Source organism: Procambarus clarkii, chromosome 32 (genome assembly GCF_040958095.1).
Source record: "Procambarus clarkii isolate CNS0578487 chromosome 32, FALCON_Pclarkii_2.0, whole genome shotgun sequence".
Taxonomy (NCBI): Eukaryota; Metazoa; Arthropoda; class Malacostraca; order Decapoda; family Cambaridae; genus Procambarus; species Procambarus clarkii.
The window spans coordinates 16,631,414-16,640,663 of record NC_091181.1 but is presented as its reverse complement, the minus strand read 5'-3'; the positions used below and the strand labels follow the sequence as shown (position 1 = coordinate 16,640,663).

The following is a 9,250-nucleotide window of genomic DNA, read 5'->3' as shown; positions in this document are numbered from 1 at the left end:
TCAAACCTTATTACAGGTAAAACCAGTAGGCAGTCTACTGTATTTTATCAAACCGTTATTAGTATAATAGATCTTGTAATAATTTTGCAAAAATAATGGCATTTACTATTTTTAAAAGATTATTAGCAAATTTACAGAAATGGTGCATTCGGAAGACAAAACCGTGGTAGACATGGTTGGAACAAGTTAGGTGAGAGGGTGGTGGAGGCCAAAACCATAATCATAATCATCTGTATCAAACCTTATTACAGGTAAAACCAGTAGGCAGTCTACTGTATTTTATCAAACCGTTATTAGTATAATAGATCTCGTAATAATTTTGCAAAAATAATGGCATTTACTATTTTTAAAAGATTATTAGCAAATTTACAGAAATGGTGCATTCGGAAGACAAAACCGTGGTAGACATGGTTGGAACAAGTTAGGTGAGAGGGTGGTGGAGGCCAAAACCATAATCATAATCATCTGTATCAAACCTTATTACAGGTAAAACCAGTAGGCAGTCTACTGTATTTTATCAAACCGTTATTAGTATAATAGATCTCGTAATAATTTTGCAAAAATAATGGCATTTACTATTTTTAAAAGATTATTAGCAAATTTACAGAAATGGTGCATTCGGAAGACAAAACCAATTTTTCACTTTTGACAATTGAGCACCTGCTACATCCAGATTCTAGGGAGGAAAGGAAGGACGATCTTACTGGATCCCATAGCCTCTCCGAGGCACAAACCAGGCTTTTACATAACCCCCCCCCCCTGCACCCGAGCTTTTTAAAATAGTAAATGCCATTATTTTTGCAAAATTATTACGAGATCTATTATACTAATAACGGTAAATAAATAATAAATAGTAAATAAATCAAAATCAGTTACATTATTTTATCTTATTCATAGCATAAATGTTCTCGAAGATTACTAAAAAGAAATTGAATTAGACTACAGCAAATTGGCAAACTTTACCTTGTATCTGTTTCCACCGAGTTTGTTTGGGGCGTTCTTCAACATATCAGCAATACTTGTCTCAACATCTCTTTCAGTTGCATTAGTGTGGGTGTTGATACAGGCTTCTGGAAATTTATAAGAATTAATTAATATATATAATTATAATTCACTTTGCAATTCCCCATTCCACAGTCCTCTCGTCCTTCCCACTTCCCTGTCCCCACATCATCCCCACTATTCCCACTTCCCTGTCCCATCGTCCTCCTTACCATTTTCCCCTCCCCTGTCCTTCTTCCTCCCCCACCATCTCCCATTCCCCTGTCCCTTTGTCCTCCCCAGCATTCCCCTGTCCCCACCATCCCCAACTCCCCAGTCCCCTCGTCCTCCCCACCATTACCCTCTCCTCTGTCCCCTCGTCTTCCCCACCATACCCCCCTCTCGTCCTCCCCACCATTCCAAACTACCTCATCCGATGCATTCTATAATGGTCTGATGCTTCCATCAGAAAATTGGGAACATCAAATGATCTGATATTCCCATCACTGAAAAATAAGAACAGCTAAAAAAATGAAATGAAAAAAATAAAAAAATAAACTATACTCATGAAATGAACAGTATGGTAAACAACACAGCTCAATTTCAATGCAATGTCACACAAAATTATTAAATCGAAATGAAAATAAATTGAAATCTATGAAAATTCAAATTATCAATACAATCGGAAATATTGAAATAATATCGCAACATAATATAGTGTGGGTTGCTCTTACGTGCAACAGACGGTGCTGTTTTTCAAAAAAGGCATGGTTTTACCTGTCACAAGTGTGGCATCTATACTTATACTCACGAAATGAACGGTATGGTAAACAACATAGCTCAATTGCAATGCAATGTCACAATAACATTTAATAACAATAATAACAATAACATTTAAATATACTTTAAGATATAATCTAGAAGAAAATAAGAACATTGAAACGGTTCATGAACTCGATTTCAATAAAGGACACTATGGGGAACTTTGAAAAACAGTTAATGAGTATAATTAGACAGACTTGTTGCTAGGCAGAGGAGTAAATAATGAGATATATGGCAAATTTTGCAAAATATACGGCACACAAACATTCATACCCAAACAAAGCAAAATGCTAGGTAAGAACAAAGCAGTTGGCCCGTAGGGGAAAGGAGATACCCACAAGACTGGAATACAAGTCATTAACAAGCACACAAGTACTACACTACACTACAACCGCACTACTACCAGAACTGGACGAATCACTACCAAAACAACACATTGCACATCACTACCAAAACAACACAACACAACACAAGCATTGGCAAAGAATTATAGACCAGTTGCACTAACATCCCACATAATAAAATTATTTGAGTGATCAGGAGTCAGATTACTAGTTTTATAGAGACCAATGACCTCCACAATCCAGGCCAACAAGGATTTAGAGCAGTTTCTATGATCGAGCCACTGAGATCTATAAAGAATTCTGATCAAGAAAGAGATCTAGGGGTGGCTTTAGATAGAAAACTATAACCTGAGGATCATATTAAGAACATTCTGCGAGGGGCCTATGCTACACTTTTTAACTTTAGAATTGCTTTTAAATACATAGGTCAAAAAGTTTTAAAAGTTTTAAAAGTTTTTTAAACCTCTCGTGTATCATGAGTGTGTTAAAGCATCAGATGGTGCATTCAGATGATGAATATTACCTAGTTCCTTCATCTGGGAAGAATGAACACATATTGGTGCATTCGGATGATAAAAACTAACTACTGTAGTTTAATTGATCAACAGACTGTATATCATATGCAGACTGTATGTGGATCTGCGGGCCACTCCAAACAACAGCCTGGTGGACCAAGCTCCACCAGGGCTAAAGCACAAAGTGATATAGATGTGATAGAGAAACTAGGTCAAATGGAGGAGTAGGTCTGTATATTAAACAGCACCTGACATGCACAGAGCTACTAAACTCAATGTGGTGGTAGAGTGGTGGGGGGGGGGGGAACATTGCAGAAAAAAACAAAAATACAATTTGGTCAACAAAACAGCATTGTTTAAAATAGAAGACATGGGTTGTCATTTTGGGGGTAAGGTAGGTTACATTGAGTTAATTAGTTAGTACTTAGTTTTTATCTTAAACTGGTTGGGAGAGGTACAGTGTTGCTGTGCTGGTGAAAGAACACCTAAAGGTAAATTAAATAATGATTGCGAATCCACAAGAAGTTGACATAATATCGCTAGAGATCTGCAATCAGGATGATAAACTTTCCTTAAAGAATTTGACAAACACTTGCTGATAGGACATGAAGTAAATGAAATGTATGTCAAGTTTTGTGAAATATATGATAAAAGCACAACAAAATTTGTACCAAAGGAGAGATGCAGAACTAGGAAAAGGGGTTTGTTCAACAGAAATTGCGAGAGGGCCTGAGACCCAAACACACACAAATGGAATCAATATATAGCAAGAGGCCAAACCCCCAAACATACAAGCGATGCAAAGATGCGAGAAACAGCAGCAGCATTAAGGAGAGGGACTTAAGGACCATAAATAAAGTGTAAAGTGTGAAAATAAACTCGAGTAAATTTTTTTAACTACTCTCGACAGTGAAGAAAAACAAATATTCAGACGATTTGTGTTAGAATCATTAATCTTACACTTTCGGTCATATTCAACAACACAAATACATACACACACATTCCTGTTGCTGTAGCAAGTGAAGAATTACACACACAGATCACAATAACGTGATGCATCAAATGAACAAATCCACAAGGGCCGTGATGAGGATTCGAACCTGCGTCCGGGAGCATCCCAGACACTGCCTTAATCGACTGAGCTACAACAGGGTAAAAGGGTTGAAACCGAAGTTCTACTGAACTTACTGGATCCCATAGCCTCTCCGAGGCACAAACCAGGCTTTTACACAACCCCCCCCCCCTGCACCCGAGCTATGTCAACAGGCCGTTCTCCCTCTTCGCCCTTCCGAATGCACCATATCAGTAAATTTTTTAATAATCTTTTAAAAATAGTAAATGCCACTATTTTTGCAAAATTATTACGAGATCTATTATTCTATAGAATAATGCATATAAATGCATATATGCATATAAATACAAAACATAAATACAAAACAAGTAAATGTAAATAATTTTACCTTGCACCTAGATCCACCAAGCCTGTATGGCGCGCGTTTCAGTACTTCGGAAATCTAGAACTATCTTGAATCTCTAATCTGCAATGAAACAATACATATTATTGCACTTACCAAAACATGGATGAATGTAGAAAATACAGAACTATTAGCTGAATATCAAATAAATGGATTTAATCTATTTCACACAGATAGATATATTACACCGTGTATATTAGGTAATACCTAACATACACGCCTCCACACACACTACATTTGAAATGTAGTCTCAAAAAGACTACATTTCAACAGCAAAGATTACTCCATAAAAAAATAATTAAATTATTGACCAACATGAGAGAGGGTTAGCCAACATGAGAGGGTTGTGTTGATTGCCTGAAAATATTTAAATTGTGTAATGTATTGAATGGCATTTTTCAAGTTACAACATTTTTTAAATTACTGAACTAGGTTCTAGGCTTTGCTAGGCTTAATTCAATTATTACAGATAAGCCTAACCTAGCCTAGAACCCAGTGGGTTTTCTTCCTATTGGGGAGTGTTGTACATGCCTCGCCTCCACATACACACTAGCACAGCCAGGCCTCGCCTCCACATACACACTAGCACAGCCAGGCCTCGCCTCCACATACACACTAGCACAGCCAGGCCTCGCCTCCACATACACCAGCACTGCCAGGCCTCGCCTCCACATACACCAGCACTGCCAGGCCTCGCCTCCACATACACACTAGCACAGCCAGGCCTCGCCTCCACATACACACTAGCACAGCCAGGCCTCGCCTCCACATACACCAGCACTGCCAGGCCTCGCCTCCACATACACACTAGCACAGCCAGGCCTCGCCTCCACATACACACTAGCACAGCCAGGCCTCGCCTCCACATACACACTAGCACAGCCAGGCCTCGCCTCCACATACACACTAGCACAGCCAGGCCTCGCCTCCACATACACCAGCACAGCCAGGCCTCGCCTCCACATACACACTAGCACAGCCAGGCCTCGCCTCCACATACACACTAGCACAGCCAGGCCTCGCCTCCACATACACCAGCACTGCCAGGCCTCGCCTCCACATACACCAGCACTGCCAGGCCTCGCCTCCACATACTCACCAGCACAGCCAGGCCTCGCCTCCACATACACCAGCACTGCCAGGCCTCGCCTCCACATTTAAACCAACCAAGCCCACAAATACGTTAACATGGACCAGCATTACACCGTCTAACATACTCTGTCAGATGTAACAACTAAATTTGTGAATTCAAGACCAAATCTATTGTATAACACAGTGTTAGTACGAGAAAAACATTACTTACATTCGAAGCCGTGTTTTAAAATGGCGGCGGTCTTGTACTGACGCTCCAAACTGTGTGTTCGTTTGCGTATGATGAACGTGTGACAATTTACTACAACAATTATTTAATTATTCTTATTCTTTATTTTAATATTTTTAGGGTACATGAAATTTCAAACTTATTTGCACACAATAATATAATTGCATTGTCATAACCTTTATATATTACGGAAAATACGATGACATGAACGAAGTCAAAGTGAAGTTGAAGTCAAAGTCATTCGCCGAACGTATTAGTCATTTTTTTTCTCCCAAACGATAGGGGTAACAAATCCACAGAGAATATAAGTGTACAGTAAAGTCAATTTTATTCAGGAAAGTACATACATAGTTGATTTACAAACATAATGTTGGATTTATAGATAGAGCTAGTGCATACAATACCTAAAGCCACTATAGTAGGCATATAGCATTTCAGGCAACCGGGCAGTATATATGGACCCCTTACTCAAATCTCTGAATATGTTAGATATTAAGTCCCTGCACATACTCTCATGTGTATTTTATATATATAAAACGCTGCACTGTAATGTCAATCCTGACCTTAAAAGCTTCCTAGAAGGTTGTAACAGATCCCATGAGCACCACACCAGAAACAAATACCTATTTGATATTCCAAGAGTACGACTTAGTCAAACTAGAAATGCTTTACAAATCAAGAGACCTCGAATGTGGAATGACCTTCCCAATTATGTTAAAAACTGTACCTCTCCCAACCAGTTTAAGATAAATAAAGATAAATTTATAAGTTAAGAAAAATTCCACAAATCAACAACCCTGTTACTGACCCTGTATTTACCCAAGTCTTTCCTAAATCTAAACTTATCCAATTTATACCCATTGTTTCGTGTTCTATCTTGTGTTGACAATTTTAATACCCTATTAATATCCCCTTTGTTATATCTATTCAGGAAATTGTGGTTGATCTCGAACCCATTGATAATGTGACGACTTATACAGAATTTTGTAACTATATCATCAAGATTGTAACCAGCTTAGCTAAATGTAGTGTGGGGTTCAGTCCCTAAGCCCATATATGTGCCTCTCTAACCATTTAGGTTACAGGGCAAAAACATAAAAACAAAGTTAACTGCAGAAGGCCTATTGGCCCATACCAGGCAGCTCCTATCTATAACAGATAAACACTAAGTACTACCTAATTAACTCAATGTAACCTACCAACCTAACCCCCTATCCACCTAACCTATCCACCGCTGCCCACTGGATGGGGGGCGGTGTGCAGGACAAACATATAAATTTTGATACTAGCTCTCCACATATGTCAGTTGCTTAACACTTTAGTGCGCGCGGCGTTCTGGGCGCTCAAGCGTAAACACAAAAAAGTTTATAATCTTTTCACGCTCCTAACCTCAATTCTCAAGCTACGTTTTTCATTTTGGTATCAATGCGTTGGCAATAAAATTCTCTACAAGATCATATGCATAAAATGTCACCGAAGCATTTGGTATCCCACCACGAAGTAAATAAACACGAAGATGACTCGCCGTGACACCCAAACAGGAAGTAAATGTTCATACTCTTTCGTTTGTTGCCAGCCTCACAGTCATCCTACAGCGCTCATTTTGATATCACTGAACTCGCAATAAAATTCCCCACCCAGACATATGCCTATCAATGTCTAATTATGGTATCGGGTGACCCGCACGAGTGTGGGAACTGGGCGAAGCGTTAGCCGTGATTTCAGCAGGGACGACACTGTTGGGATGCAGTGCTTTGAATGTTTATACTTATTTAACTCTCCTGACATTATTTCTGAAGCTACGTATTTCATTTTTATAGCAATGTGTTCGCAATAGAAAGTTCTATAAGAACATGGGTAGAGTTGGCCAACACAGCGTCAAATAAATTTGCGGCGAATAAAATCTTACGCGTGTTTGTACCCGTGAGCGTCAAAAGTTTTTACTTTGCTCATGTTTTTCAAGTTTATACTTGTTTCACACCGTTTTTTTTTGTATAGTGTTCGGAATAAAATTCCCTACACAGACATATGCATATCAAATACAATTCCTTGGAATTCACAGCTGTAGAGATGACGGAAAACACACAACCGGAACCCGCTCTTGACACTCCAACTCACACCCGCAACACCCACAAAAAAAGTTTCTCTTGTTTCATGTATACTTACTTTAGTTTTCGTGCTACAGTTCTCATTTAGGTATCAAAATATTCCTAAGAAAATAGACTACAATACTGAAACAATCTAAGACAATTATGTGTACTTACCAAAGCAAAGACGATTGTAGTAAAATAAGTTGAGCATTTTATCTCCACTCCACCTCCTTCAGGTACTGATTCCTGAAGTTGCTCAACAGATGTTCCTAGGTGGAGTGAAGCTGATGTAGGTGGTTATTTCTTGTCCACCCAATACACCCTTTTCCTGTGATAAGTGGTGTAATTACAAGGTATGACGCAAAGTGGAACATCGCATGTCTTGCACGCTATACCAGTTTCCTTCCTGATACCCGACTTTGAACACACTTCACACCTGCGACGTTTGGGGATTTTTACCAGCTCATGTTTCAATTTATAGTTCAGGCGAGTCTCTGCTATAACAACACGTCGCTGTTGTCTCTGGGTTGGCAATAAACTACTGTCTGAATCGTCGCTCTCACTATTGTTTTCAAACACTAATGTGGAATATGAATTATCTTCATCAGATTCAGCTTCAGCACTAGGTGTAGACGTGAAGAGAGGGCGCCTCACACCCGACGGGCCAGGTGTTGACGGGTCAGCAGGAGGATACACAGGACCAGTGTCATGATTTATGTCTGGAGCATGAACTAGATGTGGAGATGGTGTAGTTGTTGCAGGCCACTCTGCCTTGTCAAATTTCAATAAAGACCAAATAGCAACTTCATGGAAATAGAGCAGAGTTAGTTTCCTTCGATCATCTGTGTTGGCCTTGTACAATGCATGTACAATGCATTGAGTAAAGACCAAATAGCAACTTCATGGAACTAGAGCAGAGCTAGTTTCCTTCGATCATCTGTGTTGGCCTTGTACAATGCAACCACAAGTTGACATTGAATGTGAATTAACAATGAGACAAGTAAGATTTATACTAATACATTTATACTAACTCTGTTGAGCGTTGACCATTTATACATCAAATCTGTTGATGTGAGCACTTTAGTTTAGTCTGCCGTTTAAAGAAAAAAAGAGAATATCAATGGTATATCACAGAAAACGAATTTATCATAAACTCATGTATTTGTCTTATCATATTGAACTGCATTCATATTTTTAATATATAACAATATGAATATACAAATTTCTGTAAATCCCCTACCTTGTTGGAATCTGTGGAAATGAATGAGCAAATGTGCTGGCTGAAGGCGCTGAAGGAAACCACATTGGTTTCATTTTGGATACAAATGTCCATGGAGATTCAAAATGGAAACTAATTATATAGTTGAACCTGCAGAGACGAGTTTAAGAATCTGTGTTGAGAGTGATGGACACAGCCTTCACAATTATACTTCAGAGAATGTAAACATCTAAGAGTCATTAGAAATATGTGTAGAATAATAAACCCTACATTGTTTGAGTTAGGGAAAACACCATTTGTGATATATAGATACTATAGCTGTTCCTAAAGATTCACCCTTTTTTGCACCAGCAAGATAACATATAAGATTTTAAGAGTTGACGAATGTTAATATTCTTGTTTGATAAACTGTGAACTTGAGACATAGTTAATAAGAACATATTAACACAACAAAATGTTTTCAAAATCTTTAACACCACTTTC

At 38.7% G+C, this 9,250-nt stretch overlaps 1 long non-coding RNA gene across 1 annotated transcript; it reads right to left on the bottom strand.

Moving 5' to 3' along the window:
* Positions 1-961: 961 nt before the first annotated feature.
* On the bottom strand, positions 962-5,474 carry LOC138370409 (uncharacterized). Its single transcript, XR_011230132.1, has 3 exons — positions 5,441-5,474; positions 4,123-4,200; positions 962-1,070 (listed from the first exon to the last, which is right to left on the bottom strand). It is a non-coding gene; the product is annotated as an uncharacterized lncRNA (long non-coding RNA).
* Positions 5,475-9,250: the final 3,776 nt, after the last annotated feature.